The following is a 22048-nucleotide window of genomic DNA, read 5'->3' as shown; positions in this document are numbered from 1 at the left end:
GTCTTTGTGGTATACTGACTGTAGCCAGTACTGGCCACAGCAGTACTACAGGAGAGAGCTTCAGCCAGACACACTGCACCTGCATCAATTGTGAACCTTCTCAGCCCTTGCTGTGGTTTACTATTGCTGCTGTATCCTGCCAAGGCAGTCATTGGAAATAACATTTCTTAAATTGCTCTATAAATTTAAAATTAATATGGAGGTCGTGCATGTTCTTGTGGAAGCTAAGCCACTTTTAATTGATTCATGTTCTCCATAAATGAGCTTGCAGCTGAAGAGATCACTTCATTAGTGCCCCAATCACACATTTTTCAAGTGGGATGTTTTCAATGTAGATGTCACCAATTCACAGAGCTGTGTACTAGCAAGTTGGAGCAAAGCTCTTCAGTAAAATCACTGAAAGGTAGGTGCAGCCTTAAAGGCAGGCAGGGGCACTGCCGGAAAGCCCCCTGCTTTCAGGTGCAAAGTGTTGCCCTCTCTTGTCCTACAGTCCCGGCATGCCGGTGGGTTGCACAGGGACTGCAGCCGCTGATAGTCACTGCCTGAAACCCAGCAGGCAGCGCCCAGAGTGCGCCTTGTGTCACCAGCACCAGCCGCTGGGGCGTTCGGAAGCACAGGGGTGACCTTGGAAGTCACACTATTAAAACAACAATTTGCCAGTGGTGTGAGGGACAGGTTGAGAGCTGGACGCCTGTAATATTCATCCCCTTCCTCCTTGCTGAGAACATTGCCATGTTCTGCCCCCAGGTACTGTCCTGGTAATCTCGCTGGAATGAGAACCACTGCTTTCACCTGATTAGTGGCCTGGGAACCTGGTCTCAGCATAGCTCTGATTGCCAGTAATAAAGGCAATTCGATTCTCCCCCTTGCCCGAGCTGCCTCAGAAATTCACTTTGGACAGATAACATCACCATTTTACAAAGGCATGCTTAAAAAATTGAAATGTTATTTCCCACAAGAAGATCAAACTGCCGAATATCCCCTTGTTTTAGATTTGAGACTCTGGTCAGAGGATGCTAAGAGCTGGCTTAATGCTGCAGGCAGCTGGGCACAACTCTTTTTTTCTCTTCTGGTTTTGCACGCAGCATCGAAATCAAATCTGAGCAGAATGGATCTGCTGAACAGGTAATGTGTGTGCTCCCACAGACATGCTTGGACTTTGTGCCCTGCTACACTGACATCAACAGCTCTGACCTTTTATACTAATGAAGCATTGCAGCATTTGGTAGGACGTGAGTAAAGCCAGGCTCAAAATAACATGTGAATGTAGAAACACCACAATACAACTTCAAGAGTCATTATTCTGTATTTATGTGGCAAATATTGAAATTTGATGTAGTGCAGTGGGGGAAGTTCTAGATTTTACCGATTACTTATGACCATTTGGAAGAGCTGCCTGCTGAAGTCAGCTGTCTCAGAAAAGAAGCAGAGTAATGGGAATCTAACATCAGCCCAAGAACTGCTATGATCCTGTGTGTTGCAGCCGGTTTAAGATTGCGGGCCCAGTAGGTTGGAGATGGAGGTGACAATTTTGCACGGATTGTGTTTTCCTCCCTATTAAATACAGTAGCACAGCTTTGCAGCCAAATTCAGCACCAGTTGTGTGAGATATGTTTGAAAAGTCATACACACGTGCACTTGGAAACTTCAAGAAGTCAAATGAAAATACATTGCACATTACTGTGCTTTTTATCAGAAAAGAGCTTAACGGCATTCCCAGCTTTAAAAAGTCAAATCAATGGCATGTCAGGGAACAGGCTCCAGGGACTGAAGACCTTTTTGGTGGTTGCTAATGCAGTGATGATTTCCTGTCTAAAGCCAACGGGATCAATAACTCCAGTTAGCGAGAGAACCCTTCAGGGGAAAAAGAGCTAGTGTCAGAGGAGCTCATTGGGCTGTTTAAGTAACAATATTTTATAGATCCAACAAACAAGCTATTCCCAGCCCAGTAAGCAGCATTCCTCAGCTGCAGGTCAGCTACAGCAGAAATTAATTTAGCTCAAAAATGCATGTAGCTTGTAGTACCATCCATGGCATTGCAGAATTAATTTTCTGCACTCCCCATTCAAGCCTGGCTCTCTGTGAGGCAGCTCCCAAAGGTTGATCACAGGCTTGCCCTTAACTGCACGGAGCGCTTTGGGAGATGCCTTGTGTAATTCATCCCGTGTGGTCGGATAGGTATTTCCCTTCGGCATCAACTGTAATAGGGAGGTTTTATCCATCCCAACAGATCAATGCCTGCTTGAAATATAGTCACAAATGAGCATCAGCTCTGCCAGATTAACAGGTCAGAGAATGCCTCCTAAAGCAGACCTTCAGAACAGTTTGAATTGGGAAAATGTTTGCTGATTAGGCTGTGTTTTGCATTCACGTTTAAATGGTATGGAAAGACCCAGGCAGGTCAGCTCCAATCCGTTCCCTCTTGGCGTGCTTGATTGCCATTGTCTGATCTCAATCAAGAGCTCGCGAGGAGCTGCATATATTAAAAACCAGCTATGGTTTCAATTTACATGTTGATGCAAAGTATAAATCCAGTGTATGAAAAGGCTTTCTGCAGAGAAATGCACATTAACTGGCTAGGGAAAGCGCCCCACTGCCCTGCTGTTTGTTAACAGGGAAAGCCCTGTGGGTGACATGGTGCTTGGAGGCTGCCTTGGGCACAGCTGTGTCGAGATGATAAAGTTCTCGATCCTTGGGGAATCAAGGGGGGTGCTCAGCAGAACTGCTGCTTTGGATAGGGCTGATTTTGGTCTACTTAGGGACTGCTTGATGGGATCCTTCAGGAGGCAATTCCAAAGGGTAAAGGAGGCCAGGAAGGCTGGACGTTCTTCAAGAATGCCTTTTTTTTTTTTTTCTTTATTGTGCATATTCTGTATGGTCTATATGCTTATTTTTTATTTGTAAGGTAGCTGAGCCCTGCGCAGTGGCACATTGCTGCCAGGTACCCAGAGGGCAGCAGGATGGGTGCCCACCTGCCCACACGGGCTGCTTCAGGAGCTCTCAGTGTGAGAGTCTCCGAGGAAGGTGTCTGGCTAGGGAAGCCTCCTGGCATTTACATGTTCAGGGACCTTCCTGCAGCCAGGGCGCTTTGTGGCAGAAGATTGTGGCTGGAAGCCTTGGATTTGAAGGTGTTTCTGTATGTGCTTCGGTGCAGTAGTCTGCCCAAAGTGGGCATTGCTAGCATTTAGCTTCATCTTAGACTGCCTCTGGGAACGATTCTCCTTAATTTGCTTTAGCCAAATATATTTCTAACCCTACAAAAATGGGTCATGTTGGTTTTGTGTGTTTTTTTTTCCCTCTGTTCTCACAGATTCTTTTCTTGCCATGCAAATATTGATCTTGGATCAGTGTAGGTGTATCTCTGCTCCCACTGACCTTGCAGAATAATTTAGAGGGACTGCAGTTAAAATAATTCAGTGTTTTTGACTACCTCATCCTTAATATGAAGTGACAGCTCTTCTTAATGCGTGATATCAAATCAACAGTGTTGCTTAGACTATCTTAACCCTATGGAGGAATATCACTCTATGCTTAGCAACTGAAATAGGATTTTAAGTTTGAATGCTGTATCCAGATCCCTATATTTAGCTCTTCTTGTTTCAAAGGTATTCAACATGCAAATCCCTGTGCTTCTATTTTATATAAATCCTATTTCAGTTATTTGCATTTAAAATTTGGTTGGAGTTGCACGAAAAGCTCTGCATAGCTTAAGACAGCTTGCTTTGGAGGCAGAAAAGGAGAAATACCTCCCACTGAGAAGTAACGACCAGGAGTTCAGAGCTGTTCTTCAAAATGGGGCAGAGATGACGTGTCTGACAGTGCTGTTTTTTCCACGGTGAGTAATGCTGCCAGTCCAGCTCCCCATCTTTGTTGGTACAGACCACTCTCATTGATGCTTGGCACTATACCCACAGACGGGAATGCCAAGAGCACTTAGTAGCCTATGATTCAGTTCAGCAGACCAAGATAATGCATTCTGTACATAAAGAAAAATATGCTTTTGGTCTACTAGTAACCTTTTTCTTGGAAAGGAAAGGAATTATCTGAGCAGGGTGTCCTTTTTCTTTAAACAGCTCTGCAGAGATGAAGTGCCTGTGTCTGTATACAACCAGTCCTTGGGGGGAAATGTAGCTCAGGTAATAGGGATTTATTTCTTGCCCCTACATGTGCCACAGAGGCATCCGTTTTGCCAGTCCATGGTCACCCCTTCTCCTTTAATCATATGCAGTGATCTTCCTTGCAGCATGGGCTGTTTCCAGCCTCTGATAGAGCAGGGGCACTTCCAACATTGCTGAGAAGAAGGGAGTCATTGGGATACTCCCCAATGTTGTCATTGCAGTAGAGAGCATCTGACACAACCCTTGCAAATGTCTGGATTCTTGAGTGAAAGCTGCTGATCACTGACCAAGAGCTGTGTAAACATCTCCTTCTCTGGAGAAGAAAATTGATTCGCCTGGAGGTGAAATCCAAGGAGAGCCTGAGATAATTTATAGTTACGCTTTATAGAAATCAGCACCCAAATAATAGCTATCAGGCTCTGGGAGTTTGTGCTTCTGTAAGAACACCTCATGACATTGTTGAACATGCTGTGGGACAAGGAGCAAGAGAGGCAGGGTATCTCCTGCCAGCTATCACACTGGATAAGGAAGGGAGCCAAGCTCTCTTCTTCCTGCCACCCTGGTTAAGATGGGACTGTTGCCCTAGTTTGCACAGGACAGCTTTATTGGAGTTAAGAACACTCTGATGCTAACCTGAAGAGCAGCAGTGTCCCAGCATCTCTGTCAGAAGCCATAGGACCCATTCTAGTGGTAGGTTTGTCCTATTATTTCTCTCTATTGAGTTTATTTTTCTGAGATGGACAAGGAGAGGGCCAGTGGGCTAGATACACTTGGTGACCAGCCCTCTTTGGTCATGCAGCAGGTAGGCATCCAGGTCCATTGGACACTAGACTGTTCCCAGGGGCTCTCTGGAGAAAGAAAAAAAAGGTTAAAGTTGGCTGTGATTTACTTCAATTACACTGGGAAAATGCAAGTTGGGCACTAGTGAAAGACATCTCGCTTCACTACGTTGAGATTTTGTTTCCGTCCTCTTGCTTGGAGGATGATTTTCAAATTAATGTGAAGGCAGCAGGCTTTCCTGTTGACAGTAACTTGTGACCTGTGTATTCAGTGAGCTGTACTAAGGATAAAAAAACAAACAAACATCCAAACAAAAAGCAGCAGCAATAGATGCAATACCTGCTTTATGAAAAATGAACTCACGATGTAATAGAGTGCAGACGCCAGAAAAATCAGGGCTCTTGTACACAAGATGAGAGCTCTGTCTATGAAACACCTAGCACGTGGCTTTTTCCTAAAGTAGGGCAAGGATTCAAAAGCCATATGGACACAGTTCTGGGCAAGGTATCCCTGCTTGAGCTGGGGACTTGCACCATGACCTCCAGCGGTTTCTTCCAGCCTTAGCCATTTTGTGATTCTGTGAAATGCTGTTAATGGACTATCAGCATGCATGTACTGGTCTTTGAACAAATACTAAGAGGCAGATTGCTGTTAAAATACCAGCTTTGTAGAGGTGATATTGTGGTAGGAGATATCAAAGATTCAAATTCTACTAGCCAAAGCAAACCATCAATAAATAAGATTTTGGTTTGACCAAAATTTCACAAAGGCCAGGGTAGGGGAGTCACTACTTTTGGGGAGAGAATTAAAATAAGTTAAATGTGAGCCAGTTTGTCCTTCAATATCATTTCAAAATTGAAAACATTGGCACATCTTATATTTATTTTTATTTTTAACTTGGAATTAGCGGCTGAATACAGTACCAATCAGAAACAGATGAGATTGCCCCCAAGCTATTAAACATGTATGTGTTTTTATGTCTTTTATTTTTCTGTGAGTTTTTCAGTGTTGGATATTTTGAGTGGGTTTGGAAAACATAAAGCAATGCTGGCCCCATTCCTGCAGGGCAGAGAAGAACTTGAATTTCATGTTTTCATGACAGTGGGAGTAGCAAGTCCCTTCCCTCCAGAGTCAGCTTTGTGGGTGGACCGCTGTAATGTGCTGGTAGGATACCCAAATTACTCCCCTTGTATTGTGCGCTTTGTCACTTGTAAAACCATGTTTCATTCTTGCTGTGAAATGTAATTCAGAATAGAGTGGAGAGGAAGAGAATCTTTGGCTCTTAATGTATGTACACGAGTTAAATGAAAGTGCTCGGGACCAGCTGTTTTGCTAATTTAGCTAGCCAGCTGCCTCTTGTTGTCTGTATCAGCCTGGTACTCGCCCATAGAGCTGGTGCCCACGTACCCGTGGGCTGATGCTGTTGTATATCAACAGCCATCACCTCATCTGTAGGGATGGCTGCTTCTTCTGTAACGCATAACCCTGGTGATACTGCCCAGTGATCAAATCAAGCTGAACGTGTAAGTTCAATATTGCAAAATAACTTTGTCTTCATTTTATTTATGTCCTTGGGTTCTGCTGCACAAGTCTATGTCTGTACTCTCCTTCTGACGAGGTTATTGATCTTTCAGTGGAGTGATGGCTTCTGATAACCACCTGCCTGAATCAGCTCCAGTGTCAACCAAAGAGCTGTTCCTTGTACACAGTGGTTCTGTCATCTCAGCTACCAACATCAGCAAGTTTGAGTACTCTGTGTGCTTGGTGCTGTGTGGATGTGTCTCCCTCCCTAAGGGAGCAAAGGGTTAGTTGTGGTCTTTTTAACACAGTAGGCTCTTAACTGAAAAACAAGCTGTCTAACAAAGCTGGGATGCATAGAAGTGCACAAAAATGCTACCCTTTCCCCATTTATAAAAGGTTTATCACCTGTAGTAAGTGCTTCATCATATAACATACCATAAAGATTGAGGAGTATAATAAAATGTAGGAGCCATGACTTAACGTATGTGGAAACGGCCAATGCTCGTCTCTGCCAAGCTTCTGCCAACAGGGGAATGGGCTTGAGCACTGATGCTTCTGGAGGGCTGGTACCTCTCAGGAGCAAGGATCTCATCTCAAGATCTGGAATCCTGTCTTTTGTAAGGTATGCAGTTATTAAGTTTGCTTGTAGGCAAAAAGGATACATAGTAAGCAAGTAGTACGTGTAATAGGCATAGTGCCTGTCGTACCTGCAGTCTAATTTCTTACACTTTACTCCCTAACCATGTATTAACTGTATAAAAGGCCTCACTGACTTTTTATAGCTGAAGATAAGGGACAGGATTTCCTACTGTGCTGCTGCGTGTTCTTCCCTATAGCTGCAGAATACACAGGCTGCTTCTGTTCTGACCCATCCAAATTGTACAGTGGTTGTTTTCCATGACGTGCCAGATACAAATCTTCTCAGGCTCCAGTGTCTCAGAAATAGGGTAGACTACAGGCAACGTGGCACAACGATAAAACCAGAACATGAGATGGGGTCAAGTGGAAGGAAAGAAGGAAGAAGGACAGGGAAGAAGGGCTGAAGCAACTGTAGTCAACTGTAGACTTGAAAGTCTAGTTATGGCCAAGAGACCTGCTCTGGCTGGCTGCACTCACACCTCCACACTCCATGCTGTGGGATGGCTGTTTTCTCTGCGCCCTCTCAGCAAGCTCAGAGCCATCAGCTGGAGGAGCCAACTCAGTGGCCTCCATGCCTTCATTTTCCAGAGGGGCCACCTTGGTGACCTCCACTTTGTCATTTTCCAAAGGGACGACCTCAGTGACCTCACTATCACTTTCCTGATTGTCCACAACCATGACTGCAACATCATGTTCAAGATTATCCACTTCCACAGCCTTGACGCCATTGTCTGGAGGGGCCATTTTTGCAGCCTCAACACTGTCATCCAGAGGGGCCACCTTGGCTCCTGCTGACATCAGGATAGGTCACAAGGATAGGTGCCTTTGACTCCATCATCTGGAGGGGCCACCTCTACACCCCCAGTGCTATCATTTTCCAGAGGACCCACCTTGGTGACCTCCACACCATCCTTTATAGGAGGGGCCACCTCTGCCTTGACATCATATTCAGATTGTCCCCAACCACAAGTTCGGTACCATTCACAAGAGTGTCCACCTCCATCGTCTCCACATAGCCATTTTCTGGGAAGTCTGCCTCCCTGGGCTCTTTGTTGTCATCTGGAGAATCCACCTCCCTGGGCTCAAAGTCATCATCTATAGGATCCACCTCCAGGGGCTCTTGGTCTTCCTCTGGACAATCCACTTCTCGTGCTCTTGATGATCCTCTGGAGGATCCACCTCCATCACCTTGTCATCATCCTCTGGAGGATCTGCTTCCCTGGGCTCTTCATCGTCATGTGCAGGATCCACCTCTGTCAGCTCTTCATTGTCAAACAGGGACAGGGCAATTTGCAGGGCAGGGCGCGTGAGAAAGTTGGGCACTCTGACACTGCTCCCACATGGCACCGTACCATGGGGTCCATCCCCCAGGAGCAAACTGCTCCAGCACGGGTCCCCCACGGGCAGCAGCTCCCCCCAGACCCCCTGCTCCTGCGTGGGCTCCTCTCCACGGGCTGCAGCTCTGGCCCAGGGCCGGGAGAGGATCCAACCTCTCCATGGGCTGCAGCCTCCTCCAGGCCACATCCACCTGCTCCACCGGGGGCTCCTCCATGGGCTGCAGCGTGGAGATCTGCTCCATGTGGGACCCATGGGCTGCAGGGGGACAGCCTGCTCCACCAGGGGCCTCTCCACAGGCCTCACGGGAACTTCTGCTGCGTGCCTGGAGCACCTCCTGCCCTCCTGCTGCACTGACCGTGGTGGCTGCAGGGCTTGTTCTCACCCCTCACTCTCCCAGCTGCTGTTGCATGCAAGTGTTTTTTTTTCCCCCTTTCTTAAATATACTCCCAGTGATGCCAACCAGCATCGCTTACTGGCTTGGCTCTGGCCAGCAGCAGGTTCTCTGTGACATGGGGCAGCTGCTGGGCTCTGCTCACAGAGGCCACCCCTGCAGCACCCTGCTACCACACCCTGACCACGAAAACCCATTACATTAGGACATGTGGGAATGGCACAAAGCTACACCGGAGGGGTTCAGACTGGACAGTAGGAAACATTTCTTTGCCATGAGGGTGGTCAAACACTGGAACAGGCTTCCTAGGGAGGTGGCTGATGCCCCATGCCCGTCAGTGTTCACGAGGCATTTGCATAATGACCCCAATACTGTGCTTTAATTTTTGGTTGGCCCTGAAGAGGTCAGGCAGTTGGACTAGATGATCTTTGAAGGTCCCTTCCAACTGAACCGTTCTGTTCTGTTCTGTTCTATTCTATTCCATTCTAAATGTGGTTGTAATAAAACATTAGAAATTGGGGAATGATTTAGCTGGTGCATTGTAACTTGAAAACAAAACCCCAGGAACTTCACATTTACTCCAAACTCCTGAACTTTAAGCAGCTCTGTACCGCAGAGGAGATTTAATACTTTTTCTCATTTTGATGCTATTGTGACAGAACACTTTTCATATCGTCTGAGCCACACAGGAGTGTGAAATGAAGATGGCCTTTGAGATTATAGAAAACTGGAAGTGGAAATGAATTCACTGGAGATAAGTTAGTTCCCGTGAGTCTCTTTATAAAAATGTTTCTCTCAGACTGTTAAGATTATCGGCTGCTATGCCAATTGCCTGTGATAACACAGGAAATGAAAAAATCATGGTAGGAAATCTCCAGCTGCTTATGAAGCCTTTTTTTTTTTTTTTTTTACCAGTCCTACACAAACCCAGGGAGCAATGTACTCCGAGGAGGATTGCTCAGTCTCTCAGCAGCACAAACATCACTGTGGGTTGTGCCGCACTTGGTACCTGGGTAAGGGAAACAGTTCTGTTTGTTATTTTTTTTAATGTTCCTAATCTGAGAGATATTTTTAGTAACAACCCAAAAAAACATCAGGTAACAAGTTTACATCCCTAGTCTCTGTGGCTGGTGTCCTGTGTCCCCTCAGCTGCCTGTTGGCAAAAATATGTTTGGGAATGGTTAGCTGAAATGTACTTTCAGCTCTTTTTCTTAAATCTCCAACAGAAAGTCACGTTGTTTGGGTCTTCTGTAAAAGCAGCTGTTACCATATGTTGTGAGGGAAGGACTAGAGTAACAGAAAAGCGTGTGTTTGAGCTTTGGCCTTTCTCCATCTCCTCTTTGGTGCAGCCAAAAACTTGAGGGGCTTATCTCTGGAGCTCCCCAAACACATCTTTGTGCCTTTGTAGAGAGTTTCATACTGTAATCTCTAGGAGTTGATACAAAAGTGGTGTTGCAAGCACGGTTCAGCTATATGGATTTCTTGAGGCTTATAAGGAACCTCCTTCGGTCTAGTTCCTCCTCCTTTGTCCCTGTCCACTGTCTCAGCACAATAATAAGGAGTTTCCCTGGAGATTTCCAGGGACTGCAGTCTTCAGTTACTTGTTTCTATGCTGGTTGTAAATTATTGGCTGATAATGAAAACACTTGGCCTGTGTGTTGGGCTAGTTGAACGAAAGCAATACTAAGGAGAGCCTTTCATGCCATAAAAGTAGGAGCTGTATGGCTTTGTTTGAAATGTGTTAGGTTACGGGTCAGTAGCCTGCAAAACGTTCTGACCTAGCAGCTACAAGGGGTGTAGCTCGTTCAATTTAGCCACTCACTTTTCAGAAGATTTTGCTTTCACTTAGGATTTTGTGCCGTATCCATCACTGCAGTATCTCCGGACCTTTCTCGCATCGGCAATTAGACACGTTCTTAGGTCTCATCAGCCAGAGAGCTAAGTATATCCTTGAGTGATCTGAATAGAGCTGGGAATACCCACATGCCTGAACACTTTAATAAATGGGATTAACCATGTGGAATATAATCCATCCTATAGCATTTGCACTATGACAATTCATCTTTGATGCAGTGGACTATCAGCAACGTTAAGATAAACTATGTTTTCGTGACATCATCTGTACCTTTTCTCCATTCCTGTAAGCCCTGAGAGTGCTCTTAAAACTGAGGCTGTTCGGTTCATCGGCTGTGTTAGAAGGCAGACATAATGGACAAAACTGTACTCATTTCCTACAAGTTTTGAGTGATACTTCCGAAGGAGTCGGGCAAGGAGGAAGCTGCTTTGCTGTGGTGCATAAGAGCTGGGGTTTGCTGGGGGTGATCCTTGCTGCCTTACTCTCAGCAGAGGGGCCCTGGGGGCCCTGACTTGTTAACCTGATGGTGGAGAAAGTGCCATGGGAGAGGATTTTGGGGGAACCTGCAGGAGACTGACTGACTGTAGCTCCATGTGTCTCTGCCGTGTCAAAAGGGTCAGCCCATGGCCCCCTGGGATGGGCTGTTGGGCTGAGGTCTGCTTCCTTTCTCGCCTACCAAAACAGCTGATTCCCAGCCTTCAGTTTTTCTCACAGTGGCTGAACATGGTTTGCATTTACACATACAGGGTACTAAAATATCACTTCACCATGTTTGTCTAAATCTAGGGTAACAGCTTTACATCCTTAGCAGATGTAAGAGTGAAAGGAATAAGTCACAGGATAACAAGTTTTCTTGGGAAATGCAAAGAAAATGAAAGTGGGAATAGAAAGTACTGGCCAAATAGTTACTGTGTTTACTGCAGGTTGACTATTTGTTGTTCCTTTGTCTGGAGATCTGGTGCCTGCCTATGCCACTGCCAAAGTTTGGTAATTTACTCTGAAAGGTATGTTATATTGCTACAGATCTTTTTCATAAAGCAACCCTATAATGCAAAGCTGCTCTAGCTTTAGGGTCGTGATCTCCTCCATGAGATTGTTCGTTTGGTCATAAATGGAGAGAAGCTGTTAAGAAGCACCTGCACAGTGATTATGCTATGGAAGAAACCTTTCTTTGTACCTTGAAGAATATGTCTTAGCAGTCTATACAGCAAACTTTCCAATAACAAGGAGGTTTTGCTTTTCTTGCTTTCCTCCTAAGAAGTGTGAAATGCGGTGTGTGTGCACCCCAGAGCCGCTGTCAGAATGACCCATTGCACGGTGACTTGAAGACGGCTCCCCTGTGCCGGGGAGGTGTGCGCCTGAGGAAGTGCTGCTTTTTGCATTGCTCTTCTAAACATGGATGCAAAACCAGAAAGAAGGCTGGAGTGTTACGGGTGCAATTTTACAAAGAGACAGTATTAAGCAATGCAGAGCCCATCATTTTTGACAGTTATCAGAGTCGCTGCTGACTCTGCGTGTATGCTTCATGCTATGTGAGAAGGTAAGATAAGTCACCTGCTGTAGCTGGTCCCAGCCAGAAGGCAACACACTACTGTACTTCGACTTCAGGTTCAGTGTCAGTTTCTTCTGCAGCAATTGGTCTGCAGGTAAGAGTGGTCCTTAAACACTTTGTCTTGTTCTCTTCTGCTTTGCCATGTGGAAAGAAAAATGGCATTTAGGATATTCCCTAGTAAGAGACCAGTGAACGTTTTTAATGGTCCTGACTTGGATGTCACTCCAGTGCTGTGCTAGACAAAAGAGGACGAGGAGCAAAAGCCGTAAAGGACCTTGCGAGTGCTGCCAGCTGCTGGCACAAAGGCCCCTTGGCACATCTCTCTGGGCAGTCTGCACTTCATATCTTCTTCCTATATCCTTTCACCTCCTCGCAGCCTGATCTAGAATACAGCCACATCAATCCAACACTTACTACATTTCATTGCACATTCCCCTATTCCCTTCTTATCTTTTACTGCAGTCCTTTCTTCTCCATGGCCATTGCCCTTCAGTCCTCACTGGAGGAGGCTGCGTCTGGCTGAAATCCCTGCCAGGGGCAGGGACAGGGATGAGCATGGCCCAGGAGGTGATCCAGGGCTGGGACAGGCACTGTGATGTTCTTATCGCCTCCCAGCACCCCGTTGCCAGTTGTTACTTTTAAGGGCAGACATTCAATAATGCAAATAAGATGGAATGCTTATGACCATATTTGCATGTTTTAACATGCATTGACTTCGTTTGAATGAAAGTTATAAATGCTTTGACATTGAGCCTGGAAAGGTTGTGGCATGAAACAAGCCGTAGAGGATGCTCTTGGCTGGAGCCAGCATCTCCCTGGGCTGCAGGCCAGCCAGCCTTGGCTGCTCCAGCTTGGTGGCACCCAGAGATACTCTGGGGCTGAGCTCTCTGCCACGTACCCTTTGCCTGCCATTATCTGGGGTTGCTTTGCCTGAGGGTTGGGAAAATAAATAAAAAGAAATAGAAGAGGCCCTACCTGCTGCTTCCGTGGCTCCTGCTTCTGCATTCCTTCCTCCGACTCCTACCTGTAGCTGGTTGTGCCTGTGCAGGGGCAGAGCGCCCTGTCCGAGGGGCTTGGCAGGGTGCTGGCAGTGAATGTCACCCTCTGCTCCTGCTGGGGCTGCCTCTGCTCCTGCTCCGGCCAGCACGGAGCAGCACGCGTGCTGGAGCCCCTCTCATTCTTGTGCAAGCTCGGCATCATGCGCTGAGGCTTATTTGTTCCTGTGCATGTGTTGAGGGTTGGATGCAAATGCAAATTGCTGTAGGGAGACCAGGTTTCTCAAGGAGTGCACACAAGTGTGAAAACCTATTTGTACAGTGACGTAAGGTTATCCTAAGATTGCCCTAAGAGTCCTTTTGAAATTTTGGGCATTAATGTGCAAAGTCAGTACAGTGCAAAGTCAGTACAGCACAAAGTGGAGTCATTTATTCACCAGGAAAGGAAAATTCCTTGTAGGGATAAACCCAAATTTGTATCATTAGCGCCTTTTTTTCTATTTTCTTGTGCAATGTGTTACTTTTATTCCTGGGCGGCAGGCTATGCAGGCCGGTTTCTGTTCGTATGGCACAGGACAGCAGAGGGCAGCAGTATCCTACCATCTCCCCGCATTAAATCCGCTCCCAGCCGAGGAGCAGGGCAGGCGGTGTGTGCTGCAGCAGTGCCGGAGAGGTGCCCGTGCAGCAAGGAAAGCCGCGACGGTGCTCGCCTGTTTAACAGACTGAAAAGTCCTTCATTAAGTTTGGACCCCAGGGATCTGAGGGTGCTTACACTGTGCCTGCAACGAATTGCCAGGGTTTGATAAATTTCCCTTCTGTTAACGCTGAAATTCAGCTTGGAGAAAACGCTGTTTCCAGGCTAAGGCTGACTGCTGGCTCTGCTGTTGTTTCTTGACAGTTATGACAAAGCCACCAGGTGGGGGTAAGATCCCTTTTAGTCCTGTCTTGGATTTTCCTTCCAGGGACTTCTTGGTTTGGGTCGCATCGGTGGCAAGTCCCTGCTAGGCCAGCCAGCAGGCAGGGCTCCGCACGCCGCGGGCCTTAGGTGGCTGCGAGAGGTTGGCCATTTCTGTTGGGTCCCTGCGGACACTGCGACCCCAAGCACATGGCGGTACTGGGCTGTAGGGTGTGGTATTTGCATTGGAATAGCCTGGATTTGGCAGCTTCTAAGGGACGGATTATTTCAGACACTTCTGATAGCATATAATTATTATTTTTTTTCAGATAATAAGGAAATTCATGGTTTTAATTTTCCAAAATCTCTATTATCAGCATTACATCTTTCTTAGAGTCTATCACTAAGCTGTGTTTTAACCCAAAGTCCTTCTATATCCCTTTGAATAGAGCTAAATGCCCTAAATTGCACAAGGCTATTGCATCATATTAGGGAAGCATTTCTAGTGCTTTTTGAATTATCTCTAGATATATTTCACTTTTAATATGAGCTGATGCAGATGTCCTTTTCCATAATATTCATAATCAAATGTCCATCTGGTCAAAAGAGTATCGTGTCTCAATAAACATAACCTGCTGTGGTTATTACTCAGTGTTTGTCTAGACAACATTGGCAGAGCCTCCTTGTACCAGGTTCTGTTTAGTGGTGAATGAAGCTAGGTATTTTCCAGTCCATATTATTTATATATACATATATAGTATCTAGATGAAGATTTCAACTCTTATAATGGAAGAAACAATGAGTTATCACCAACTGGAGGTGGAAGGCTTAGCCTGATATTATTCCATCTTATTTTTATTTCTTGAGCCTCTAGCAGAAAGGTATAAAACCATCATTTCCTATTTGCTTCTCCCTGTTTCTCAGAATCCTTCCTACCACAACGTCCTCCTTGAGCTTCTTTTGCTGGAATGATTTGCATATACTTATGCTTTTGCCCCATTCCCCAAGAAATCCTTTACTTTGTGAATTCTTGTGCAGATGTTGCTTTCTGTGTAAATATAAATGGAAATAACAGAAATGTGAATTGTGTGGCAGCTGCCAACCAGAATAGGGCCACACACACAGGCTGTGAAACAATGGTGAGAAGATGCACAGCAGGAACTTGGGAAGAAACTTGTTGTGCCATTAAATTCTTCTTGAGCTTATAGTGTTTACATTCTCCTTTTCAGAAGATGGCAGATAATACCTACTTTTGGTATTAAAAGCAAAATCACCAAATAACCTCTTATTTAGTGTCAGCTGCCAAGTCCATGTATCTTGTCATTCCTGAAGAGTCTAATGAGGGAAAAATACTCTAGAAGTGCACAAAAGAATAATGTGAAACAAAGTGTTTAATGAAGATGGACAAAGTCATGTCAGGTGTTATGGGCTTCTCTTACATTAAGTTGATCTCTTCTCAGTAGAAGAATAGCACGTAGCCAAATATCAGCATGGGTCTGATTGGCCCTACTGTTCATAAATTCAGATCAGTGTTGGATTCTTTGCCTTAAAATCTTATATAAGAAATCATTTCACTAGGCACTGTTTTTGGAGGCTCTCTGTGCAAAGTTCATAAAGGAAAAATAGAAAGTAGATTTTTACTGCAGTTGTTTCAGCAGCCCAGGGTTACGCCAAATGAGGAGGTCCCCACGTTTGCACTGTGATTCTAGCATGGAAAGGCAGTAGCTGAGGTGCTTCACTTTAGGCCACCAACTTTTGACTTGGCTTTAGACCAACTCTTTTGAAATGTGTTGCTGGCTATAGCACAGCACAGCAATGTCCCTTAACTTTAAGATTCCCGGAGTTTGCCTTGCTCCTCCTCTCACAGCTCAGCAGGAGTTTGCTATTTGCAATAAGCTACGCGATGGAGCAGCCCGACATACCCTGTGCAGTGGAGGATGCGCTTCTCTGTCCCTGGGGTTCACTGGGTCTCTTCTCCAGGCTCCTGCAAGCAGTTATCCCAGAAAGCTGTGGTTTTGCTCCCGAGGAAGGCAGCTGTAGCAGCAGATCTTCCTTCTCACCACCTCCCTTATGACAGATGATGGCACATTTTCCACACTCGGCTAAAGCAGTGAAAACAAAAAAGCAGTGAGGAGTGAAAACGTCCTCGGGGCGCACAGCATCACGTGCCTGGCAAGCAGTGTCACTGCTGCTTTCCCACGTACCGAGCACTAGGTGTGTGGGGCCGTAATAAAATCTCAGGGGCAGAGTGCCGAGCCTGAAGGCATTTTCTTTCAGGACCTCTATCTGAGTCTGCAGCAGAGGAGCACTCCTCGGACTACCTGTCCCTTCCCGTTTTGGTGACAGGATTGCTGTCCCCTGCGTGGCAGCCCCTGTCACCTCCCCCTGCCCACAGTGGGGCAGCGTCCCTGCTCAGCGTTAATGAATGTGACAGGAGAAAATACTTCCCTCAGGCATTTTCTATCCAAGTCCCCTGTAAAGAAAACTGTCGGGAGACAGATCCACTAGTATTGCTGTAGAAGCTCAGCTGACTCCACTGCATGGTTTGAGGTCCAAACACTTGCTTCCACTGTAGGAACAGAAGTTGGCCATGTGGCTGGGGGCTCATTACCTTTCTTCTATGTAACAGTTTGATTAATAGTGCACAAAAAAAACTTTCCCAATCTGCTTGTCCCAGTCACGTTGTTTTAAGCAGTGCTGGAGTGCTGTGTTGCATCGTGAAGCAGCAGGGAAGGGAAGCTGAGGAAGGGAGCAAGACTATTAAGAGACAAAACAGTACTCTATAATCAAAAGAAAGTTAACATATTTTACGCTTTGACAGTGCAACTTTTTATAATTAAATTATCAGGATTATCAAGAAATTATCAAGGAAAAGCTATCTTAATGATCTAAAGGCTAGGAAAAAAGTACAGTCAAATAATTCATCATACTGCAAAAAGTTATTTCAGCTGTAATGACTGTGACATTTTTCAGGGATCCATTATATATTTTCACTTCTTAGTGACAGATTTTTGCTAAGTTTCAAACTTAAACATTTGTATTCTCTTTTCTTGCAGGTAAGTCTGGACTGGTCTGTTTGAACTGTGCAGTTTGGGAATGTAACTGAACAAAGTAAGCCTTCTTCAAGCTGTCGCAGCCTGTTAACAAGGTCAGAGTGTTGTCTTTATTTCTGAGCTCTAATGCTATAAATGAAAATGAAACTGGAATGGAGAACATAACTGCAGATCCATATAGATATGCAGACACAAAGAGATCTTTCTTATGTCAGATGTGAATACCACATAATAAATGCATGTTTGTGAGAATTATGCATGCTGCTGCTTCTCCAGTTCATTCTTAAACCGAGAGTGGGTGGAGATAATATGAAATATTCAAGTTACTGATGCCAGAAAGGGTAATATAGCTTTTTATAATATTTTTTTCAGTGATTTCTAATTCAGGCTTCTCTAGTTATGTCAGCTTAGATGGTACAAATTTCGGTCTCCTCTTGAACAGAGCCAAGTTAACAGGTCACGTGCTGAAAAGCTTACTTTGTGGATCGTTCAGAGCTTGTTGTCTTTTATTAATCAACTGGCAATAGGATCTTGCTTTAAGTCAGTAAGATGCAGCTGTTGAACTGGCATGCTTTGCTTCCTACCTAAACCTCGCTCTGTGACAACTCCTGCTAGCAGTAAGAAACCTTGACCTTGCAAGCTTCCTTGCATCAGAATGAGCGGACTTTGTTGAGATGTTGTTATGTTTATTGTGTCAGAGTTGAAAATGATTTTCTTTGAATTTTTCTTCCTTTCTTTTCTTCTCCCATTATCTCCAGGAATAGTTAAATTCATCTCTCATCAAATTCCGGTGTTGGCTTTCTTTTGAAGTGTTGTCTGGGTAAATCAAACTATGGCTTCTTTAGATGCTCAAACAATGTTGTCCTAATCTTTGATTCCTGTTTTGTATTCCAGCAACAAAAACCTTTTTGCAGCATTTAGGCACACTCGTGCTGTAGTATCTGTTCATATCAGTGTCATCGCAATGCTAGTTAGCAGGGCAGTTCCTGATGGTCAATATATAGAAAACGGTACACAATGCAAGTTCTCTTGCAGTCATTTTTGAATCTTAAATGTGTTCACTTTCCAAATACAGATTTTTTAATATTTCAGCTGGACGCTTGTAAAATCTTCTCACTGTCCTCAAGTTCATTGATTAGTTCTGCACCACTCTGGATTTTATGCGTTTGGTTATCTCATCTCAATTGCTGCTCAGATCAAACAGAAATATTCTATATGAACTTTTTTATGCTGGTCTTTTTTCCTTTCCTTTCCACTTCTGCTGACTGATGTTAAGATTTTTGAATATTTTTTTTATCAACTGATAAAAGGGGCCGTATGTCCTTCTCAGATATATCACCACTACCATTTTAAGGATGAGATAACAAGGGAATATTTTCACCTGCTAGTGAATGCCTCACTCCTGGAGTGAAGCCAAGATTTTATGTGGTGACAAAATGTGTCACTAGATTCGCATATGCTATATTTCTGTCTCTGAATGACCCATAGTTTTGTAGCAGCTACTGTATTTGTAATTTTTTCTTCTAAAAGATTAGCATGGCTTTGGTTGTGCTCACCTGTCGCTTTAGATGTATTAGATGTAACTTCCTCGATATGCAATCACATCCAGTTTTGAACACCTTCTGGCTACCAGTGTCACACCTTAGCTTACTCTCTGCCCTTGGTATGGAATAAACGATTCACCAACGAAAGGTTTCACTTTGAGTTCAACTCTTTCCAAGCCTTTTGATTCCAACTCTCCATTTTTGGTTTAAGAAAAGGTTTCCAAAACCTGGGTTAGCAGATTCTTTTCCTCCGCAGCAGTTGATCAGCCTGTAAAGCACATATGTACCACTGGTTCTGTCATTACAGGCAGAACCTTTCTGTGCCTTTTCTTACACAACATACCGAACCCTACCTTTGGTACCCAACTGTACTCCCCCTCGGCATTCCTTAGATGCCCTTATCACTCTGCCTGGTGAGTTGTGCACAAGGAGCAGTCCCCACATACTTTAACCAATTTATTCATTGCCTCCAAGAGTGATAAGGATCACTATGAATCAGGCACATTGCACATTATCAATGGGAAAAAATATGCTGTAGTGTAACAAGGCCATGTAGTATTTCCTCATATTTTAAGGCGCTCTGGAACTATTAATGGGAGAGGGGTTAGATGTGAAAGAGCCATCCATCACGTCTCATTGCAATAAAAGGCAGGCTTGTATTTCAGCATTTCTGTTTGAAATGTATAAATGCCTCTTCCAAGGCTTTTTAGATGTAAGCATGTCAGAAGTTAATAGATGTGACTATGAATACTGATAAATCAAAAATAATGCCTTAAAAATAAACCTCTGATGTAATCTAAGTTATAAGTGGCATTTTGGAAAGAAGCTCAGATTTAAAGAAATGCACAAAAAAAAATAACCTTCTGTAGAGCCACTGGAGTCAAAATTAATATTCAGGTCACAGCATGCAATATGGTCCTTACATTGACTGCCAAAATGATGCTGAGGGGTTTAGGAGTTAAGGTAAAAATGACTGCTTTTGAAAATGATGTCCAAATGTAGCTATTGTTTACCCCGGTATATCTCAGAAATCAGCACCATGGTAGAATTTAATAGGGTTTAGAATTTCATTTTAAAAAACATACCTCTTCTGTAAGCCTCTCAAGAAGAGCTGTATTCCTTTGCTGCCCTCGGGCTAACCTTTAGCATACAAAGAAAAATATTCTGCCTTAAGCAAACTGAATCCTGAAAAACAGAAGACTGGGGTTGGCAGCCATCTTCAGCAGTAACTCCTTTGTGTGGTGTCAGTAGAAAGCTGTGCTGTAGGTTTAGACCTTGACAGGCCTTGCAACAAGGAGCATTGGGAGTATGTGTACGTGGGATTCCTTTGTGGGAGAGCAAATTGTTATGGGAAGCATTACCCCAGTTCAGCTGGTGGGCTGTGCTCTGAGGATCGATTGCAGTATTGCACTCTGAAATCTGCAGTGACAGTCTTTAGTTTGTCCTTTACACCTTTATGTTGATGGCAAAATCCTCATTGTCATTGTTTCAGTAAGAAGGGGAACAAGTCGGAACCTATTGTTCCTGGATAAGTGTAGGCAGGAGTGGCCTGAGATGAGACTTGATCCAGCAGGTTATTGGGATATCAGCAGTGGGAAAGCAACAAGGCTGAATTTAGCGGAGAGAAGAGGTGAGGTGGATTCCTACTTTTGAGATAGTTGTAATTTTTGTATGAAATATTAGTAAGTTTATTTCTTCTGTTTAATATCAAAACAGTATTTATAAAGGCTACATTTATTCATATAGAGAATTTTGCTGCTTAGTGGTGGTTTAACCGTAGTCCTGTGTACTGCAAGTGTTGAGCGCTTTTCCTTTTACTACAGGTCTTCAGGTACCCACGGATTTGGAGACCGTGCTTGCATTCATGCCTATAGACTTCTCTGATTTTGAATCAAAGGAAGTATGAGATAGAATTGTTCGCTCAGCTTTAGCCACAGAGTCAGGATTTCGTGCTTTTCCTACTGTAGATTTATGTATTTGGTAGGCTTGGTCTTGAAAGCACCGGTATGATGCAAGACGCTGAAGAACAGAGTACTTTAAATCTCTGAGCAGGCTCAGCCATTCTGGCCCTTGAAATGCCAGTCAACTCCCCGGGGACTTTCTAGGTGGAAAACCGCACTGATACCCACTGAGGCAGTGCCTCAGCAGTAATGCGGCAGTGGAAATGCTTTGCCCTTTAACCTTCAGCTGAAATATAAAGTAACCAACTTTAGCAAAGAAAAAGAAAAAAAGAAAAAGAGAGGAAACCTCAGGCTACTTTTGGTTTTCAGATGCACTTCAGTAGCTGCTAAAGAAGCTTATCTCGCATGCAGCAAAGCTCCTATCTGGAACCAAATGCCTTTCCACACAAAGTAGAGATGCTTAGTGCTTCAGAGTTAAATGGCTTAAGTTTGGTGTGAAGTAGACTGTGTAGGAGAAAAACAGGGCACTTTTTTGGTGGTGATGTTTTGTTTGGTTTTGTTTTCTGGAGACTTGTTCCTGTCTTGCATTGCTTTGCATTATTTCTCAATGTTCCTTTTCCTGGGAGACCATACAGTGGCCTTCCAGTACCCCCAGGGGCCTACAGGAGAGCTGGGGAGAGACTCTTTGTCAGGGGGGTGTAGAGATAGAACAAATGGGAATGGCTTTAAACTGAAAGAAGGTAGGTTTAGATTAGATACAAGAAAGAAATTCTTTACTCTGCGGGCGGTGAGGCCCTGGCCCAGGGAGCTGGGGGTGCCCCATCCGTGGCAGTGTCCAAGGCCAGGCTGGATGGGGCTGGGGGCAGCCTGGGCTGGGGGAGGTGTCCCTGCCATGGCAGAGGGATGGAATTAGATGGGCTTTAAGGTCCCCTCCAACCCAAACCATTCTGTGATTCTATGATAACAATGTGTTCCTTGTGTCACAAATAAAAAAATAGATAGAAGCATCCTGACAAAAGAATTCTCCCTGAAATCATTTTTCTCTTTCTCTCTGTGTGTTTCTACTGATGATGAACAGAGGTACGTACGTCAGGGTTCCCAGATAGCCACTGATTTATGAAGCCCACAACATGGTTCTGGCAATAACAAGTGTCTGAAAGACAAAGCAAGTTATTCTTAAGATTTCTGTTAAGTAATTTATGTAAAAATTGGAACTTTCTGTTGGAACCCCATTTTACCATCTGTTCTTCAAACATTTTCTTCCCTGAGGTGTAAGCTGAACGCTCAGCAGTCATTTCTGTATTGGGGAATACACAGGCTTTTAAAATAACGTCTTTCTCAGTGCACACATGTGTATTAAATGCCACGTCGTGAAGACAGACACAGCTCAGTTCTTGCCAAACTCAGAAGCAAATCTGGTTTGTTCTGATGTTTGTCGTGAAGTACAGTTGTAAATATCTGTGTCC

The 22048-nt window shown here is 44.5% G+C and overlaps 1 protein-coding gene across 4 annotated transcripts in view; it reads left to right on the top strand.

The window, feature by feature from the left end:
* KCNIP1 (potassium voltage-gated channel interacting protein 1) overlaps positions 1 to 22048 on the top strand; it is a 372180-nt gene that overhangs the window by 228469 nt on the left and 121663 nt on the right. The window contains exon 1 of one of the 4 annotated variants that reach the window (XM_050713581.1): positions 17931 to 17957. The exons of the other annotated variants lie outside the window; for them this stretch is intronic. The gene's annotated coding sequence lies outside the window, so the exon portion shown is untranslated. Of the gene's footprint in view, positions 1 to 17930; positions 17958 to 22048 lie in introns of those variants that run through there. 4 annotated transcript variants of the gene reach the window in all.

The sequence above is a fragment of the Cygnus atratus genome, chromosome 14 (assembly GCF_013377495.2).
Source record: "Cygnus atratus isolate AKBS03 ecotype Queensland, Australia chromosome 14, CAtr_DNAZoo_HiC_assembly, whole genome shotgun sequence".
Taxonomy (NCBI): domain Eukaryota; kingdom Metazoa; phylum Chordata; class Aves; order Anseriformes; family Anatidae; genus Cygnus; species Cygnus atratus.
Note: the sequence above shows the minus strand (reverse complement) of the source record. Positions and strands in the feature narration are given on the sequence as shown.